The 20239-nt window shown below is 45.2% G+C and overlaps 1 pseudogene; it reads right to left on the minus strand.

The window, feature by feature from the left end:
• LOC120030902 overlaps positions 1–20239 on the minus strand; it is a 212187-nt pseudogene that overhangs the window by 92537 nt on the left and 99411 nt on the right.

Consider the following 20239-nt stretch of genomic DNA (forward strand, 5'->3'; position numbering starts at 1 on the left):
CCTCCAGCAGAAAACACTAACAATTAGGCTAGCCTGTCAGATGTAGCGGTAATTGGACAGGAGGGATGTGTATATGTGTATGTGTGTGTGTGTGTGTGTGTGTGTGTGTGTGTGTGTGTGTGTGTGTGTGTGTGTGTGTGTGTGTGTGTTTGTAGTTAGGGTTGGGGGTATCTGTGCAATGGGTTTGGGGTCCTTCAACTCCTGGTGTATTGTGGGTAGGAATGGAGGCTAAGTATGTCAACTTCTCAACAACAAAAAATTACTGAACATCTTTGGGAGGGAGAAAGAATGAACCATAAAGACTCCGGTTTCTTATGTGTCTATATTTGTGGGTTCTGTTGAGAAGGAATAAGATATGGTGGATTTCTCTACTGGGGCCTGAACCCAATGGTTTATAGGTCCATCTAAGCTTGTCATTTCTCAATAAAGATACACACCATCACCCTTCCTCACCGTCTCACTGAAGCACATATCATTCTGAAGTCTGGTTTTTCCATGTACTTCTGTGTGCTCTGGATCAAAGTTACCGCAACTTTGATGGTTAACCAAAATATTGATATGATCATATATGAGATACGATTTGTGGGTTATGACTGTGGCTGCGGCCTGAAGACTTGTAGAGCAACCACAACCCACAGCTTTAGGGTTACTGGACCCCCACAGACTTCCCTGGAAGGCTCTACAACAGAGCCCAGTGTCTGCAGTGCTGTCTGTGCTCTGACTGATTTGTCTCTTCTTGGAAACCAGAGAACTAAAGACCCTGTCCTTCTCCTTCGGAGAACTCTTGTGTTGTTTCCTCTCTACCTCGTCATATTTATTGACGAGGTGACTCCTTTTTGTACTTCCAGAGGTAACAATCTTGCTTACTGTGCACCAATCAATAATTCACAGTGTCTTAAAGACACCTTCCAATGTGCTGTTGACTGTTGGCTCCAATACGGCACAAACACCTTAATTACAAACGCTGGCTGGAGAAACACAGGAAAGACATTTCTGCTCTGCTACTCAGGACGGTTGGATCCATCTTGGATTTTATGTGCAAAAAAAACTAAAAACACTGCTTCTGAAGCACCTGCCTGTGTATAGGCCGAATGCACAGTCATAATGCATTATAAGACATTATATGCCTTCATAACAGCCCAAGGCTCCTTGACAAATGCTAGTTAAAGTGTTATAAGCATTTCTAACACCCTGGACAAATGCAAAGAGACAGACAGACAAAGAGGCTGCAGTGTGCGGTCTAGGAGAGTCTCTAGGTAGGGGTGTGGTGTGGCCTCACAGGACGCTCCCTCAGCCCTTCTCCAGTGATAGCAGCTAGAGCTGCACATGAATAGGCTGTGAACGGAGTCAACAGCGGTCAGATGTACAGACTGCTTTTCAATTACCTGGCGGTTAACCTTGCCCACCCAGAGGTCCCCGACGTCACAGCACACTAAAATAAAAAAATAAATAAAAAGCAGCACTATATCCTGTCAGTATCCTTCTCTCTCCGTCTCTACCCTCTCTGTCACTCTCTGATCGGTCTCTTTCTCCATTTTGTTCTCAACACCCCTCTCTTTCATCTCCAACTTTTATATCTGTCATCAATATTTTAACATTCATATTGGTATATTGATGTGTGTGTGTGTCTGCCAATGGAGAAAGAAAAAATCATTCCAATCCCTCGTCACCTAGGAGACCGTGAAAATTCCTACCATGCATCTCTCTATCCCCCCTCCATTTATTCATTTCCTCCTTGGCTGGGATTGACACCTGACGCTAGCTCATCACAATGGAACACGGTTGCGGGACACTCCGGAACGATGGCTCCCATTTCCCAGACTGTCGGAATTTGCATAATCACTCTAATATCCCAAACGGCAGGGCTGATTCCTGCGCATGACGCTGTCAATCATCATAAGAGGGAATCAGGCATCCCACTCAGATACAGAAACACACAGCACAGACAGCACAGCCCACAGACAGACAGGCTAACTAAAGCTAAATCACTGACTCTGACTGAGGTAAACACACAGCTCCACAACAAAGACTAGACAAAATGTACAATATTTAACAATGACATGAACCTGATATGGTTGAATGAGAATGACGGTGTTGTACTAATATTAATATGAATGTCCTTGTGCATAATGTTCATGGTGAGGAGACCCTAGTGTAATGATAGAGGGAGGGACTGACCTGTCGGAGTGGGCTGACCGCTAGGCTAGTGTGGTGAGGGGACAGTGGGACCAGGGGGGACAGGGTAGGATAAGGGCTGGGACCAGGGCTCTAAAGTGCAACCATTTTGGTCGCATATGCTCTAAAACATTTTCCAGTGTGACCTGGAATTTTATTTTGGGGGCACTAGTGTGACTACCAAAAAAATGTAATCACCCAGAATAATTGTTATGATTAGGCTTCGCTGTACTGCTGCCTCCGAGTGCCATACTCGCCAGCCCGGAGAGCAAATCAAGTGCACCTATAGGCCTACAGCTGGCCAATCGGATGGCACAGATTACCGTGTCTGCAGTTTCCTCGATGCACAGCAACATTGATACTGTGAGACTTTAAAACCATGACTAGAGAGCAAAGAGCTGCTGTTTTTATGAGTGAGTTCACGTTTACAGTTTTATTCAGCACTGTAACCACTTTTTATTGAACACTTTTATATGCCATTAAATGAGCTTCTCCCTTCTTCCACTCGCATTTCAACCAGCACGGCAGCTGCAATGAATGAGTAGCAAAGCGTATCGAAATGCTTGCATTGTTATTATTGGTGGCGTGTGTCTATTTTTATATGAAGGAATATTTGACTTTCACTGGTCAGAGGAGTAACATGAATTTGAGCCTGAGACTCGAGTTTCACCATCAGCTGGAAGACGTCCCCTTTTTGGTCACAGTCAGTCTCAGCGAAGGGAGGGAGAGCAGAGGGATGGTGAGAGGTGGACCCTCTGCTGCGCTCTCTCTCCCCCCACTGAGACTGACCATCAGATGAAGGCACCATCAGTCCAGTGAAATAAAAAAAGCACTTTATTAAAATGTATGCTCACTCAGCTGGGCCTCACAAGTAATACAACAACTGATCTATTACCGGTGTGATCATAAACCATACGTTTTGAAATATAATTTAAATCATCTGAGAAGAACAACACTGGCAGGGTAATTCAAGCGTAGCTGATATGCAGTGATAATGTATTGGGCCTATAGCCTACTGCACAAACCTCATTGCTACAGAACTGTTTTTAATAGGTTATTGTTGGATAGGTTTACGTTTAAGTAATGTTAAAAATATATATATAATAATTGACAATAAACAATGTCTTTAAAGGGTTATAGTTTCTAGCCACAGCATGTGCTTCAAAAGTAGATATAATTAATATATCTCCAATATAGGCTTTATCTCAATCAATTAAAAAAGTAAATTTTCTGGTGCTCCTACATTTTAAATTGTGCTACTAACTTTTTAAAGTTGGGAGCACCAGTGCTACCAATATATATTTATATTTTTTCGAGACTTATGCTGAGACAGAGAGGTACTAACCTGTCGTAGTGTCCTGGCCACCAGGCTCTCCAGAACTGGACCTCTGTCCTCGTGTAGCAGATGCACCTCGTCCAGGATGAGGAGCGTTACAATCTGGGACAGGGCCACGTCCCCAAAGCTCTTCCTGGACACCACATCCCACTTCTCAGGGGTGGTCACCAGCATCTGGAAAACAGATGGACACACACCGTCAGTGACAAACAGATGAACACAGACAGACATGATTTGTCAGTCGATCCAAAAGTACATGTTCAGTCCCATATACTCAAAATCCATGACATACTTTGACCATCAGAACAGCGTACTGTTATAACTAGGGGCTAGGAGTTTTCATGACCATCAGATCAGCGTACTGTTATAACTAGGGGCTAGGAGTTTTCATGACCATCAGATCAGCGTACTGTTATAACTAGGGGCTAGGAGTTTTCATGACCATCAGAACAGCGTACTGTTATAACTAGGGGCTAGGAGTTTTCATGACCATCAGAACAGCGTACTGTTATAACTAGGGGCTAGGAGTTTTCATGACCATCAGATCAGGGTCCTGTTATAACTAGGGGCTAGGAGTTTTCATGACCATCAGATCAGCGTACTGTTATAACTAGGGGCTAGGAGTTTTCATGACCATCAGATCAGCGTACTGTTATAACTAGGGGCTAGGAGTTTTCATGACCATCAGATCAGCGTACTGTTATAACTAGGGGCTAGGAGTTTTCATGACCATCAGATCAGCGTACTGTTATAACTAGGGGCTAGGAGTTTTCATGACCATCAGATCAGGGTACTGTTATAACTAGGGGCTAGGAGTTTTCATGACCATCAGAACAGGGTACTGTTATAACTAGGGGCTAGGAGTTTTCATGACCATCAGAACAGCGTACTGTTATAACTAGGGGCTAGGAGTTTTCATGACCATCAGATCAGGGTACTGTTATAACTAGGGGCTAGGAGTCTTCATGACCATCAGATCAGGGTACTGTTATAACTAGGGGCTAGGAGTTTATGACCATCAGAACAGCGTACTGTTATAACTAGGGGCTAGGAGTTTTCATGACCATCAGATCAGCGTACTGTTATAACTAGGGGCTAGGAGTTTATGACCATCAGAACAGCGTCCTGTTATAACTAGGGGCTAGGAGTTTTCATGACCATCAGATCAGGGTCCTGTTATAACTAGGGGCTAGGAGTTTTCATGACCATCAGAACAGCGTACTGTTATAACTAGGGGCTAGGAGTTTTCATGACCATCAGATCAGGGTACTGTTATAACTAGGGGCTAGGAGTCTTCATGACCATCAGATCAGCGTCCTGTTATAACTAGGGGCTAGGAGTCTTCATGACCATCAGATCAGGGTCCTGTTATAACTAGGGGCTAGGAGTTTTCATGACCATCAGATCAGGGTCCTGTTATAACTAGGGGCTAGGAGTTTTCATGACCATCAGAACAGCGTACTGTTATAACTAGGGGCTAGGAGTTTTCATGACCATCAGATCAGCGTCCTGTTATAACTAGGGGCTAGGAGTTTTCATGACCATCAGAACAGGGTCCTGTTATAACTAGGGGCTAGGAGTTTTCATGACCATCAGAACAGCGTACTGTTATAACTAGGGGCTAGGAGTTTTCATGACCATCAGATCAGGGTCCTGTGTTAATCTAGGGGACAGAGTTCTTAATGACCATCAGGTCAGGGTACTGTTATAACTAGGGGACAGAGTTCTTAATGACCATCAGGTCAGGGTACTGTTATAACTAGGGGACAGAGTTCTTAATGACCATCAGGTCAGGGTACTGTTATAACTAGGGGACAGAGTTCTTAATGACCATCAGGTCAGGGTACTGTTATAACTAGGGGACAGAGTTCTTAATGACCATCAGGTCAGGGTACTGTTATAACTAGGGGACAGAGTTCTTAATGACCATCAGGTCAGGGTACTGTTATAACTAGGGGACAGAGTTCTTAATGACCATCAGGTCAGGGTACTGTTATAACTAGGGGACAGAGTTCTTAATGACCATCATATCAGGGTACTGTTATAACTAGGGGACAGAGTTCTTAATGACCATCAGGTCAGGGTACTGTGTTAATCTAGGGGACAGAGTTCTTAATGACCATCAGGTCAGGGTACTGTTATAACTAGGGGACAGAGTTCTTAATGACCATCAGAACAGGGTACTGTGTTAATCTAGGGGACAGAGTTCTTAATGACCATCATATCAGGGTACTGTTATAACTAGGGGACAGAGTTCTTCCTGTTCAGGTCACATGACCAAGAACATCTCTGGTCCCTACTTGTGTCATATACACCATCTGCAACCAGAGCACTCTATCCATCATCTGTGTTATCAGTTCATCCCTCTATCCTCTACACATCCCTCACTCCTCCCTTGTCATCTTCTTAATCATCATCTCACCTGTTCCCGTTTAAAACCCGGACCCTTTGGGCCCTTCAGAACCATCGTTCTAGTGCAATTAAGCGTCTGACGATAGAAAAATAGAACAATGCATAATGAATGGTGTGCGAGCTGTTTGCCAACCCATCAGTGTGTGTGTGTGTGTGTGTGTGTGTGTGTGTGTGTGTGTGTGTGTGTTTGTGGAAATTCCTATTAGACACTTTTTGTAAAATCATTTCATTAGACTCTAGTTTGCATTCAAATCCATCTGGCTAGCCATTACAGACTGGCGCTCCTTCCTAGCAGAGAGGCAACGGCCACACACACATACATTGCCACGCACGCACACACATTGCCATTAGAGACCGGCAAAGTGCTAGCAGAGAGAAAACGGCCACACACACATACATTGCCACGCACGCACACACATTGCCATTAGAGACCGGCAAAGAGCTAGCAGAGAGAAAACGGCCACACACACATACATTGCCACGCACGCACACACATTGCCATTAGAGACCGGCAAAGAGCTAGCAGAGAGAAAACGGCCACACACACATACATTGCCACGCACGCACACACATTGCCATTAGAGACCGGCAAAGAGCTAGCAGAGAGAAACCGGCCACGCACACATTGGTGCTAGCAGATAGGAGAGAAGTGGCCGTCTTAATTAGGCTGCAGGTTCATCTAAATGGAAGCTCTGGCTTCCAAACCAATGACTAGCAGGCCACAGTGCTTTCTTTAATTACACAACAAAAACAATGACAAGACGCCATTTGACTTAACAGGAAACCCTCATTATTTTCCTTGCATTGTTTTTACTAACATTGATATTGATCTATTGATTTATTTCTATGACTGGCTGCTAAGTGTTTTATATTTATGGTTGGACAGACTCCCACGGATTAATTTTAGTGCCGCAAAAACCTTCCCCTAGAAAAAACACAATATTTGTGAATATGCAGCGTTGGTGAAATAAAAGAGAGTGCAGTCCTGGAACACAATGGGGCGGATAAAGATCTGTGTCAAAGTGGGTTTCCATTATAGAACATTTACAATTACTAGAATGGACATCCACATTCAAATCAACGTTCCATGATGATCACGTAGAAATAGTGTCCTAGAACTGTTCTGATGAGCAAGTTGCAGCTCGTCTGTGGTGGTCAGACCCAGCCATATGATGAGTGGGGCTCTACCCAACGTGCACCCAGTGGATCAGAACAATTCTAGAACACACGGAGCGGTTTTCTTGAACACGGATTAAGCCCTGAACAAAGATCATACTGAATGGCGAATCGCCATTGAAAGAGCATTTTAGTCTAGGACTACGCCTAATGTGTGTCTGAGAAACCGACCCTATATTGCTATGTAATTTGACTCAGCCCCAGCTCCATGTTAACAAGGGGGGCTCTACCCAGGCAGCTCTACCCAGCGTGGTAACAGTGATGTGTGCAGCCATGTGGAACATGGGGCCATGGCGAGGTCTTCCCACACTACCACTTATCTACTAATTACCTGTCTGTCTGTGGATGCGTGTCTTTCTGTCTGTGGAGCAGAGTGCCAGGGGGCCACTCTGTCATTAAGTTAATATTTACTCTCTGGACTGAGGGAGAGGGACTTGAAGAGCCAGCGCGCCCACTGCTCATTCACCCACCCACCCACCCGCACACTGGCATGTCTGCCAGCCAGCAGCCACTCCAAGCCCGTTGACTGTTACTATGGTAACTATCGGTGCCACAGAGAGAGAGGGGGTTTGCGAGGAGGGAAAGGTAAGAAGGTAGAATTGTTTCACTGCTTTCATACTGTAATTGAACGACTAATAGCTTGTCAAGGCTACAAATGTATCTGTGTGTGTGTGTGTGTGTGTGTGTGTGTGTGTGTGTGTGTGTGTGTGTGTGTGTGTGTGTGTGTGTGTGTGTGTGTGTGTGAGTGTGTATGTGTGCGTGTGTACATCCACTGCATGTTTTTAATGGGAGTTGTGACAATAGCAGACCCATAAATCAAATCAATGTTTAGTTGTTGCGTACACAGATCAGCAGATGTTAAAGCAGGTGCAGGGAAATGCTTGTGTTTCTAGCTCCAGCAGTGGAGTAAGTTTCTAACTGTACAATACTAACACACAAACACACAAACAATCCCCCCCAACAAGAAGAAACAAGTCTGGAATATAAACACGTGGTGTGCATAGACAGTATGAACAATATACAGTGTATAAGTAGGAAGGTATGTTCAGCAGTAGTTATATGGATGAGATATGTTGAGAATACAGTATGTACTGATAAAGTAAGTCATCAACTAGCTTCATTTCTCAGAGATCAAGTTCAATTTCAACAGAATAATATTGTAGGAATGCTAATCTTCTCTGTATCGAACTACAGCAACGATTTCACACATATATGCAAACAGTGAGAAACAAACACTGGTGTGATATGTCTGTGGGAGTGGATAAATAGAAAGGTCTGTTAGAAAGTTGTTTCAGATAACAAAAATGTATGAGGATCATTTTTTTAAAATCCTGCTTATTTACCCTGAGGTCTCCAGAGAGCTAACTTTATAGTACCTAGTGAACTTTAATGGAGTTATTGGAGTTTTAATACACTTACTATACACTTACTCTACACTTACTCCACACTAGCAGAAACAAAAGGTCATTTCATGAAATTGTATTTCATCCAAAGCTCTACAGTCTGGGTAGATAGAGAAGCAAGGCTGGTTGGTGGGAGTATGCAGGGGGTAAGGATAATATTGTTGAGCCTCTGCCAGTCCATCCTCATTAAAAGTGTGTGTGTGCCCTCTCTCTCACAAAGAAAAACACACCACCACACGCACGCACACACACACCTCCAGATTAACTGGTATTGACCTCATTTCTCAAGATTCACATCTCTCTCCCTCAATTTCTCTCTCTCTCGCTCTCTCTCTCTCTCTGCTTTCATCTCTCTATCCTTAAGTACCAGGAGGTTTATGAACCTCTAAAGTCTAAGCTCCACTATCCTCTTTTGGATTTGCTAGATATGCTTGTTCTTGGCAACCTTTTCAGCCTAGTCCTTCCTCTCCGTCTTCCTCTGTCTACCTCTCACCCCCTCCATCAGTGAGGGGCTCACTAGATGGGAAGGAGTTCAGCCTAGTCCTTCCTCTCCGTCTTCCTCTGTCTACCTCTCACCCCCTCCATCAGTGAGGGGCTCACTAGATGGGAAGGAGTTCAGCCTAGTCCTTCCTCTCCGTCTTCCTCTGTCTACCTCTCACCCCCTCCATCAGTGAGGGGCTCACTAGATGGGAAGGAGTTTAGCCTAGTCCTTCCTCTCCGTCTTCCTCTGTCTACCTCTCACCCCCTCCATCAGTGAGGGGCTCACTAGATGGGAAGGAGTTCAGCCTAGTCCTTCCTCTCCGTCTTCCTCTGTCTACCTCTCACCCCCTCCATCAGTGAGGGGCTCACTAGATGGGAAGGAGTTTAGCCTAGTCCTTCCTCTCCGTCTTCCTCTGTCTACCTCTCACCCCCTCCATCAGTGAGGGGCTCACTAGATGGGAAGGAGTTCAGCCTAGTCCTTCCTCTCCGTCTTCCTCTGTCTACCTCTCACCCCCTCCATCAGTGAGGCGCTCACTAGATGGGAAGGAGTTTAGCCTAGTCCTTCCTCTCCGTCTTCCTCTGTCTACCTCTCACCCCCTCCATCAGTGAGGGGCTCACTAGATGGGAAGGAGTTCAGCCTAGTCCTTCCTCTCCGTCTTCCTCTGTCTACCTCTCACCCCCTCCATCAGTGAGGGGCTCACTAGATGGGAAGGAGTTCAGCCTACATCCTTCACTCCACCCTCCTTTTTGTTTCACAAATCCCATTCATCCTCCTTTTCTACATTCTGTTTTACACACGCAACACTGACACACACATACAGTCAAACGCTCTGAGGAAATAATGACTAATAATGAAAATATATACTTAATGAAATGAATATAAAACAAGGGAGAAGTAGCAGGAAATATGAATGATTTCACCATTGAGAGAATACACACCTGGTTGACAGAGCTATTGACAAATGCATTAGAGACAAGAACAAACTCATTTACAGGCCACTCACTGAGGCAAACAACCTAACTGGTTGATTTGCTGGGGAGCTGTTACAATTGGATATCGAATTGGACAATTGACTAATCATTTTAATTGAAAGAAAACATCTGATTGGTTATGTCACTACGAGTATAACAAGTGGCAATCTAATTGGTTTAGTTACTCAATAACAACATTATATTTATCATCTTCATTTTGTGAGTGGTAAGTTTTTTCTGACCACGGACGCATTGAGAATTGAAAATTAAAAAAATCAATGAATATAGTAATATTCATTTATTAGGTCTGAGCAAAAGAACAGCATAATCCATGGGGGGAAAAATAATAGAATTGCAGGAAACTAGCAAAATGTTCTCTCAGCTCAATTGCAGAATATGTAGAATCGCAGGAAAGTTGCTTTAAAACGGCAAAAAAAATTCTCAGCTGCATGGCAAAACGTGTACAATTCGATGAAATTAGCTTTAAAATGGCAAACATTTCTCTCAGCTTCATGGAGAAATTTGTAGAATTTCAGGAAATTGGCTTAAAAATTCTAACATTTCTTTACAGCTCCAAGATGGGGGCTTTCTCTAAAATGTAGCCGTGTTGACAGCCAACCGTGCTCATTGCCACGCCCCCTGCCACGCCAACCACCTAAGCCCCTTTTTGATCCAGAAAAAAACCTGCCTCTGACCTCTGACCTGTGAGTGACCCTGCATGACTGTCTAGTGTGAGAAACTCTGTGGTTGTGGTAGTGCTGGCCTCTCTATGGCTTATCAGTTCTATCAGTAGCTACAGTATGTTGCCGTGAAGGAACAGTCCTTTTATAAAGCCTGCCAGAGAATTAAGAACAGGAGGACACCAGAGAGAGATAAGGAACTGCACTAGTCTCCTACATAAAGCAGGAGAGAGGGACACTATCATCGCTGGAGGGTGAGTGTGTGTGTGTGGTGCTTGAGCGTATGCATTCGGAAGCCTCGCCAATTCTTGCTTTTATGACTTTTATTTTGAACTAAGACAGGAGAGCAACTATTATCTATACTGCAATTGTGTACGTTTCCATGTGATTCATGGACACAATATTGTCTCCTACTCTTCACTGCAGAATGCCAGATGTATGACTGAAGTCTGTGTTGTGACCTGACCCTAACTGAGCCAAAAGTACAGTGTGAGGAGACCAGCTGTAAAGCACTGTTATTGGTCCTGTTGATCTCTGTCCAAGACACTGTCATTGGCCCTGTGGATCTCTGTCCCAGACACGGGTATCGGCCGTGTGGATCTCTGTCCCAGACTCTCTCCTGTTATCTCCCTCTGCTGTGTAAACCCTGCTACTCTATACAGCCATAAGCTGCTATGACAGATACCCTTTTCACACTACTGAGCCTATCGAGCCAAACCAAGCCAAGCTGTGCTGGGCTATCCTGTTTACGGACCATAGTTACTGGAATGGACAATGTAAAGAAAGAGATCTGAGCCAGAACAGTATGGTTGGGGTTGGCACTATAGTCTGTGTGTGTGTGTCTGTGGTTGGCACTACAATGAGTACGGTTACATGCTAGGGACGGACATCAAAACGCAAACTTTAACAAGAGATTACAATTTTTTCCCCCAATACTGTAAAACCTACTTTGCTAAGTTGATCCAATTACCTGACAGGTTTTAACTTATTTTATTTAACTAGGCAAGTCAGTTAAGAACAAATTCTTATTGAAGGCCTACCAAGAGGCCAAAGGCCTCCTGTGGCTGGGATAAAAATAAATAAAAATAGGACAAAACAAACATCACGACAAGAGACACCACAACACTACATAAAGAGAAACATAAGACGACAACACAGCACGACAGGTGTGGCATATCAAGAAGATGATTAAACAGCATGATCATTACACAGGTGCACCTTGTGCTGGGGACTTGCCAAGTTACAGTTGAAGTCGGAAGTTAACATACACTTAGGTTGGAGTCATTAAAACTCGTTTTTTCAACCACACCACAAATTTCTTGTTAACAAACTATAGTTTTGGCAAGTCGGTTAGGACATCTACTTTGTGCATGACAAGTCATTTTTCCAACAATTGTTTACAGACAGATTATTTCACTTATAATTCAGTGTATCACAATTCCAGTGGGAAACTTCGGATAGGCTAATTGACTTAATTGAGTAAATTGTAGGTGTACCTGTGGATGTATTTCAAGGCCTCCCTTCAAACTCAGTGCCTCTTTGCTTGACATCATGGGAAAATCTAAAGAAATCAGCCAAGACCTCAGAAAAAAAATTGTAGACCTCCACACGTCTGGTTCATCCTTGGGAGCAATTTCCAAATGCCTGAAGGTACCACGTTCATTTGTACAAACAACAGTACGCAAGTATGAACACCATGGGACCACGCAGCCATCATACCGTTCAGGAAGGAGATGCGTTTTGTCTCCTAGAGATGAACGTACTTTGGTGCGAAAAATGCAAATCAATCCCAGAACAACAAAAAAGGACCTTGTGAAGATGCTGGAGGAAACAGGTACAAAAGTATCTATATCCACAATAAAACGAGTCCTATATCGACATATATATACCGCTCAGCCACTGCTCCAAAACCGCCATAAAAAAGCCAGACTATGGTTTGCAACTGCACATGAGAACAAAAATTGTAATTTTAGGAGAAATGTCCTCTGGTCTGATGAAACAAAAATATAACTGTTTGGCAATAATGACCATCGTTATGTTTGGAGGAAAAAGGGGGATGCTTGCAAGCCGAAGAACACCATCCCAAACGTGAAGCACGGGGGTGGCAGCATCATGTTGTGGAGGTGCTTTGCTGCAGGAGGGACTGGTGCACTTCACACAATAGATGGCTTCATGAGGAGGAAAATTATGTGGATATATTGAAGCAACATCTCAAGATATCAGCCAGGAAGTTAAAGCTCTGTCGCAAATGGATTTTCCAAATGGACAATGACCCCAAGCATACTTCCAAAGTTGTGGCAAAATGGCTTAAGGGCAACAAAGTCAAGGTATTGGAGTGGCCATCAAAAAGCCCTGAGCTCAATCCTATAGAACATTTGTGGGCAGAACTGAAAAAGCGTGTGCGAGCAAGGAGCCCTACAAACCTGACTCAGTTACACCAGCTCTGTCAGGAGGAATGGGCCAAAATTCACCCAACTTATTGTGGGAAGCTTGTGGAAAGCTACCTGAAACATTTGACCCAAGTTAAACAATTTAAAGGCAATGCTACCAAATACTAATTGAGTGTATGTAAACTTCTGACCCACTTGGAATGTGATGAAAGAAATTCAAGTTGATATAAATCATTCTCTCTACTATTATTCTGACATTTCACATTCTTAAAATAAAGCGGTGATCCTAACTGACCAAATATAGGGAATTTGTACTTGGATTAAATGTCAGGAATCATGAAAAACTGAGTTTAAATGTCCTTGGCTAAGGTGTATGTAAACATCCAACTTCAAATTTAAATAAAATTGTAAAAAATGTAAAAAAATAAATGAAATATCACTCTAAAATGTGAGATTTTGTCACAACACAATGCCACAGATGGCAAGTTGAGGGAGCGTGCAATTGGCATGCTGACTGCAGGAATGTCCACCAGAGATGTTGCCAGATAACTGAATGTCCATGTCTCTACTACAAGCCGCCTCCAACGTCGTTTTAGATAATTTGGCATTACGTCCAACCGGCCTCACAGTCAGAGACCACGTGTAACCACGCCAGCCCAGGACCTCAACGTCAAGCTTCTTCACCTGCGAGATCATCTGAGAACAGCCACCCGGACAGCTGATGAAACTGGGTTTGCACAGCCGAAGAATTTCTGCACAAACGGTCAGAAACCGTCTCAGGGAAGATCATCTGCATGCTCATTGTCCTCGCTAGGGTCTTGACCTGGCTGCAGTTCGGCGTCGTAACTGACATCAGTGGGCAGATCTGTACACAATTACTGGAAGCTGAAAATGTCCCAGTTCTTCCATGGCCTGTATACTCAACAGACACGCGTACAACAGCGTGTTCCAGTTTCCGCCAATATCCAGCAACTACGCACAGCCATTGAAGAGGAGTGGAACAACATTCCACAGGTCACAATCAACAGCCAGGTTAACTCTATGTGAAGGAGATGTGTCGTGCTGCATGAGGCAAATGGTGTTTACACCAGATACTGACTGGTTTTCTGATCCACGTCCCTGCAAAATGGTATATCATACACTGCATTTGAGGAACAATGGGTAAGTAATTCTGCTTTGAAAGTTGATAAACTTGCAACCTCACTTTTGAGAAAATGGCCTTTGAATGTTTTGGTACCTACAGGAGAGCTCTTCTTTATCTACACCCATTCAGCATCGTTCACACCCTCTTAACCTCTCTGCGCTACGGATCCCTTTAGCGGGATAATTTTCCTAAACAACCGCTGAATTGCAGGGCGCAAAATATTACTAAAAATATTTATAATCTTGCAATCACAAATGAAATATACCAAAACATAGCTTAGCTTGTTGTTAATCCACCTATCGTGTCAGATTTTGAAAATATGCTTTACAGCGAAAGCAATCCAAGCTTTTGTGAGTGTATCAATCAATGCTAGAACAGCTAGCCCCAAATTAGCATGGTCACGAAAGTCAGAAAAGCAATAAAATTAATCGCTTACCTTTGATAATCTTCGGATGTTTGCAGTCACGAGACTCCCAGTTGCACAATAAATGTTATTTTTGTTCGATAAATAATACTTTTATAACAAAAAAACACCATTTGGGTTTTGCGTTATGTTCAGAAAACTACAGCCTTGTTCCGTTCGACCGAAAATTCCAAAAAGTATCCGTAATGTTCGTAGAAACATGTCAAATGTTTTTTATAATCAATCCTCAGGTTGTTTTTAACATACATAATCGATCATATTTCAACCGGACCGTAACCTATTCAATAAAAGAGAGAAAGGAAATGGAGAGCTACTCCTCTCGCGCGCAGGAACTAATCAAAGGACACCTGACTAGTTTTGAAAAATCTTGCTCATTTTTCAAAATAAAAGCCTGAAACTATGTCTAAAGCCTGGTCACAGTTGAGGAAGCCATTGGAAAAGGAATCTGGTTGATAACCCCTTTAATTGGAAGAAAGACGGGAAATGAAACACAGATTATAATTTTTTTTTAAATCACTTCCCGGGTTAGATTTCCTCAGGTTTTCGCCTGCAAAATCAGTTTTGTTATACTCACAGACAATATTTTGACAGTTTTGGAAACTTTGGAGTGTTTTCTATCCTAATCTGTAAATTATATGCATATTCTACGATCTGGACCTGAGAAATAGTCCGTTTACCTTGGGAACGTTATTAAAACATTTAAAAAAAATCTGACCCCTAGCGTCAAGAAGTTAAGCTTGATTAACCCCACCCATCTCCTTAAGGATTGAGCCGAGCATTCTGTCCTAAAAAAAACGACTTTGTCAAAATTAGAAATGTGTAATATCTGAAAATGTAGCTAGCTAGACTATCTTACCAGTATACATCATTGGTGGACGCTTCACCCTGTCACGGATGCCATGGTTGCCCCATAGTTTGAATATGTAATCCGGAGACAGGTGTATTCTCCATCTCCTTAGCTATCATACTCTAATTCCACTGATTTCAAAACTCGGTCCTCCAGAAAGTGGAGAGCAACATTCATGCAGTTCTACTACACAATACATTTTTTTTAAAAGCTGCATTAGACAGGATTACCTACACATACTGACCAGCTCAAATAGACAGAAACATGCTATATGGCAGATCAATCTGAACACATCTCTCTGCATGTCCAGCCCACTTATTATCTCAGCCAATCATGGCTGTCGGGAAAGTTGCTATCTTTTCTGTGGCGAAACCAACTAGGCTAGTAATTTAACCATTTTATTTGTACTTACAGATGGCATACAAGTTTGTTATTAAGGAACATGAAAGTTCACGTTTCAGAAGGAATTTCTGCCAAAAAACGCATTTCGATAAAACGAAAAAAGTTTACGTTCAAATGCTATTGACCCGCGAAATACGCCTAGTTTCCTGAAACGAGTCACGTGTATTCCCAGTCATGTGAAATACATAGATTATGGCCTAATGCATTTATTTCACATGACTGATTTCTTTATATGAACTTTAACTCAGTAAAATCTTTGAAATTGCTGCATATAGCGTTTATATTTTTGTTCAGTGTATTTTGTCTGTCACGATCGTTATGAGACGAATGAGTGGACCAAGGCGCAGCGTGGAAAAAATACATCTTCTTTTAATGAAGAAAAAAACAAACACTTATTAAACGAACAAAAACAAACGATCGTGAAGCTAAAACGAACTAAGTGAACACATACAACATAGAACATAGACAATTACCCACAATCACCTAAAGCCTATGGCTGCCTTAAATATGGCTCCCAATCAGAGACAACAATAAACAGCTGTCTCTGATTGAGAACCAAACCAGGCAACCATAGACTTTCCTAGACCTCTCTACTGAACACAACCCCATACACTATACACAAACCCCCTAAACAATACACACACCCTAAACTAGACAAAACACACAAACATCCCATGTCACACCCTGACCTAACTAAACTAAAAAAGAAAATCAAATTAACAGAGGCCAGGGTGTGACAGTACCCCCCCCCCCAAAGGTGCGGACTCCGACCGCAAAACCTGACACAGAAGGGGAGGGTCCGGGTTGGCCTTCCTATGGCGGCGGCTCGGGTGCGGGGCGTGGACCCCCCTCCACCATAGTCACTACCCGCTCTGGCGGATCCTGGCTGGCTGGCGACTCTGGCTGCTCATGGCTGGCTGGCGACTCTGGCTGCTCATGGCTGGCTGGCGACTCTGGCTGCTCATGGCTGGCTGGCGACTCTGGCTGCTCATGGCTGGCTGGCGACTCTGGCTGCTCATGGCTGGCTGGCGGCTCTGGCTGCTCATGGCTGGCTGGCGGCTCTGGCTGCTCATGGCTGGCTGGCGGCTCTGGCTGCTCATGGCTGGCTGGCGGCTCTGGCTGCTCATGGCTGGCTGGCGGCTCTGGCTGCTCATGGCTGGCTGGCGGCTCTGGCAGATCCTGGCTGGCTGGCGGCTCTGGCAGATCCTGGCTGGCTGGCGGCTCTGGAAGATCCTGGCTGACTGGCGGCTCTGGAAGATCCTGGCTGGTTGGCGGCTCTGGAAGATCCTGGCTGGTTGGCGGCTCTGGAAGATCCTGGCTGGTTGGCGGCTCTGGAAGATCCTGGCTGGTTGGCGGCTCTGGAAGATCCTGGCTGATTGGCGGCTCTGGCCGATCCTGGCTGATTGGCGGCTCTGGCGGATCCTGGCTGATTGGCGGCTCTGGCGGATCTTGGCTGATTGGCGGCTCTGGCGGATCCTGGCTGATTGGCGGCTCTGGCGGATCCTGGCTGACTGGCGGCTCTGGAGGATCCTGGCTGACTGGCGGCTCTGGCGGATCCTGGCTGACTGGCGGCTCTGGCGGATCCTGGCTGACTGGCGGCTCCTGACTGACGAACGGCTCTGACGGCTCGGGGCAGACGGGCGGCTCTAACGGCTCGGGGCAGACGGAAGGCTCAGATGGCGCTGGGCAGACGGATGGCTCAGATGGCGCTGGGCAGACGGATGGCTCAGATGGCGCTGGGCAGACGAATGGCTCAGATGGCGCTGGGCAGACGGATGGCTCAGATGGCGCTGGGCAGACGGATGGCTCAGATGGCGCTGGGCAGACGGATGGCTCAGATGGCGCTGGACAGGCAGGCAGCTCAGATGGCGCTGGGCAGGCAGGCAGCTCAGACGGCGCTGTGCAGACGAGCAGTGCAGGCGGCGTTGGGCAGACGGCCGACTCTGACCTGCTGAGGCGCACAGTAGGCCTGGTGCGTGGTGCCGGAACTGGTGGTACCGGACTGGAGACACGCACCTCAAGGCTAGTGCGGGGAGAAGGAACAGGGCATACTGGACCCTGGAGACGCACATTAGGCCTAGTGCGTGGTGCCGGAACTGGTGGTACCGGGCTGGGGACACGCCTCTCAGGGCTAGTGCGGGGAGAAGGAACAGGGCATACTGGACCCTGGAGACGCACATTAGGCCTAGTGCGTGGTGCCGGAACTGGTGGTACCGGGCTGGGGACACGCACCTCAAGGCTAGTGCGGGGAGCAGCAACAGGACGCACAGGACTCTGGAGACGCACATTAGGCCTAGTGCGTGGTGCCGGAACTGGTGGTACCGGGCTGGGGACACGCACCTCAAGGCTAGTGCGGGGAGCAGCAACAGGACGCACAGGACTCTGGAGACACACAGGAGGCTTGGTGCGTGGTGCCGGAACTGGTGGTACCGGGCTGGAGACACACACCATAGGGCGAGTGCGTGGAGGAGGAACAGGGCTCTGGAGACACACTGGAAGCCTGGTGCGTGGTGTTGGCACTGGTGGTACTGGGCTGGGGCGGGGAGGTGGCGCCGGATATACCGGACCATGCAGGCGTACTGGCTCCCTTGAGCACTGAGCCTGCCCAACCTTACCTGGTTGTATGCTCCCCGTCGCCCGACCAATGCGGGGAGGTGGAATAACCCGCACTGGGCTGTGTAGGCGAACTGGGGACACCATGCGTAAGGCTGGTGCCATGTATGCCGGCCCGAGGAGACGCACTGGAGACCAGACGCGTTGAGCCGGCTTCATGGCACCTGGCTCAATACTCAATCTAGCCCTGCCAGTGCGGGGAGGTGGAATAACCCGCACCGGGCTATGCACACGTACAGGAGACACCATGCGCTCTACCGCATAACACGGTGTCTGCCCGTACTCTCGCACTCCACGGTAAGCATAGGGAGTTGGCGCAGGTCTCCTATCTGACTTCGCCACACTCCCTTGTAGCCCCCCCCCCAAGAAATTTTTGGGTGTTACTCACGGGCTTCCAGCCTTGCTTCCGTGCTGCCTCCTCATATCGCCTCCTCTCGGCTTTAGCTGCCTCCAGCTCTTCACGAGGGAGGCGATATTCTCCCGGTTGTGCCCAAGGTCCCTTACCATCCAGTATCTCCCCCCAAGTCCAAGAATCCTGTGTATATAGCTCCTGCTGCTGCTTGACACGCTGCTTGGTCCTTTTTTGGTGGGTAATTCTGTCACGATCGTTATGAGACGAATGAGTGGACCAAGGCGCGGCGTGGAAAAAAGACATCTTCTTTTAATGAAGAAAAAAACAAACACTTATTAAACGAACAAAAACAAACGATCGTGAAGCTAAAACGAACTAAGTGCACACATACAACATAGAACATAGACAATTACCCACAATCACCTAAAGCCTATGGCTGCCTTAAATATGGCTCCCAATCAGAGACAACAATAAACAGCTGTCTCTGATTGAGAACCAAACCAGGCAACCATAGACTTTCCTAGACCTCTCTACTGAACACAACCCCATACACTATACACAAACCCCCTAAACAATACACACACCCTAAACTAGACAAAACACACAAACATCCCATGTCACACCCTGACCTAACTAAACTAAAAAAGAAAATCAAATTAACAGAGGCCAGGGTGTGACATTGTCTAAGTTTTACTTTGAAGACAATGTTAATTTGCTTTGACTCTAGTTTTCCATTTGCACATGAGCATTTGTGGAGCACAACAAAAAAGAAACCAAGCCAAGCATCAAACAGTTCTCCCTAAATTCCCTTTCCCCTCCGTGTCTCACTCAATCAATTGCGTTGCGACCGCTCCCTCTACACACACGTGCCGAGTGTGCACACACGCTCCTGTTAGGCCTACAAAAATAAATGCCTATAAAAACGGATCTAACTGATGAGATACACAAGCTACATTCCATGCCAAATGACGACTGTTTTATTACAATTAAAAAATGCACTGGTTGACTTAAGAATAGGAAATATGTGTTCCAACAACGAGCTGCAGTTATGGAATAATTGCGTCCATTCTAATTTCCGTTTAGGCTACTTTGCGGTTGTCACTAGTTACCACAGCCAAAAAGTCAAAATTGGCTATATCGTTAAAAAAATTCAAACACTTATTTTTTTGCTCATAATTTAAGGTTAGGGTTAGGCATAAGGTTAGCAGTGTGGTTAAGGTTAGGTTTAAGGGATAGGTTTAAAATCACAGTTTAAGAAGATAAATTGTAGAAATGGGCGAGGTTAATGACTTTGTTGCTGTTATAGGACCAGGGCACAAATAATAATATATTAATCAATAATTTTGCTCTTTATTTAGCAATCTTAAAAATAAAACCTTATTTGTTCATCAAAAATTGTGAATAACTCAACACAGATTAAAGGGTGTGCTTGA

The sequence above is a fragment of the Salvelinus namaycush genome, chromosome 37, assembly GCF_016432855.1.
Source record: "Salvelinus namaycush isolate Seneca chromosome 37, SaNama_1.0, whole genome shotgun sequence".
In the NCBI taxonomy this organism is placed as follows: Eukaryota; Metazoa; Chordata; class Actinopteri; order Salmoniformes; family Salmonidae; genus Salvelinus; species Salvelinus namaycush.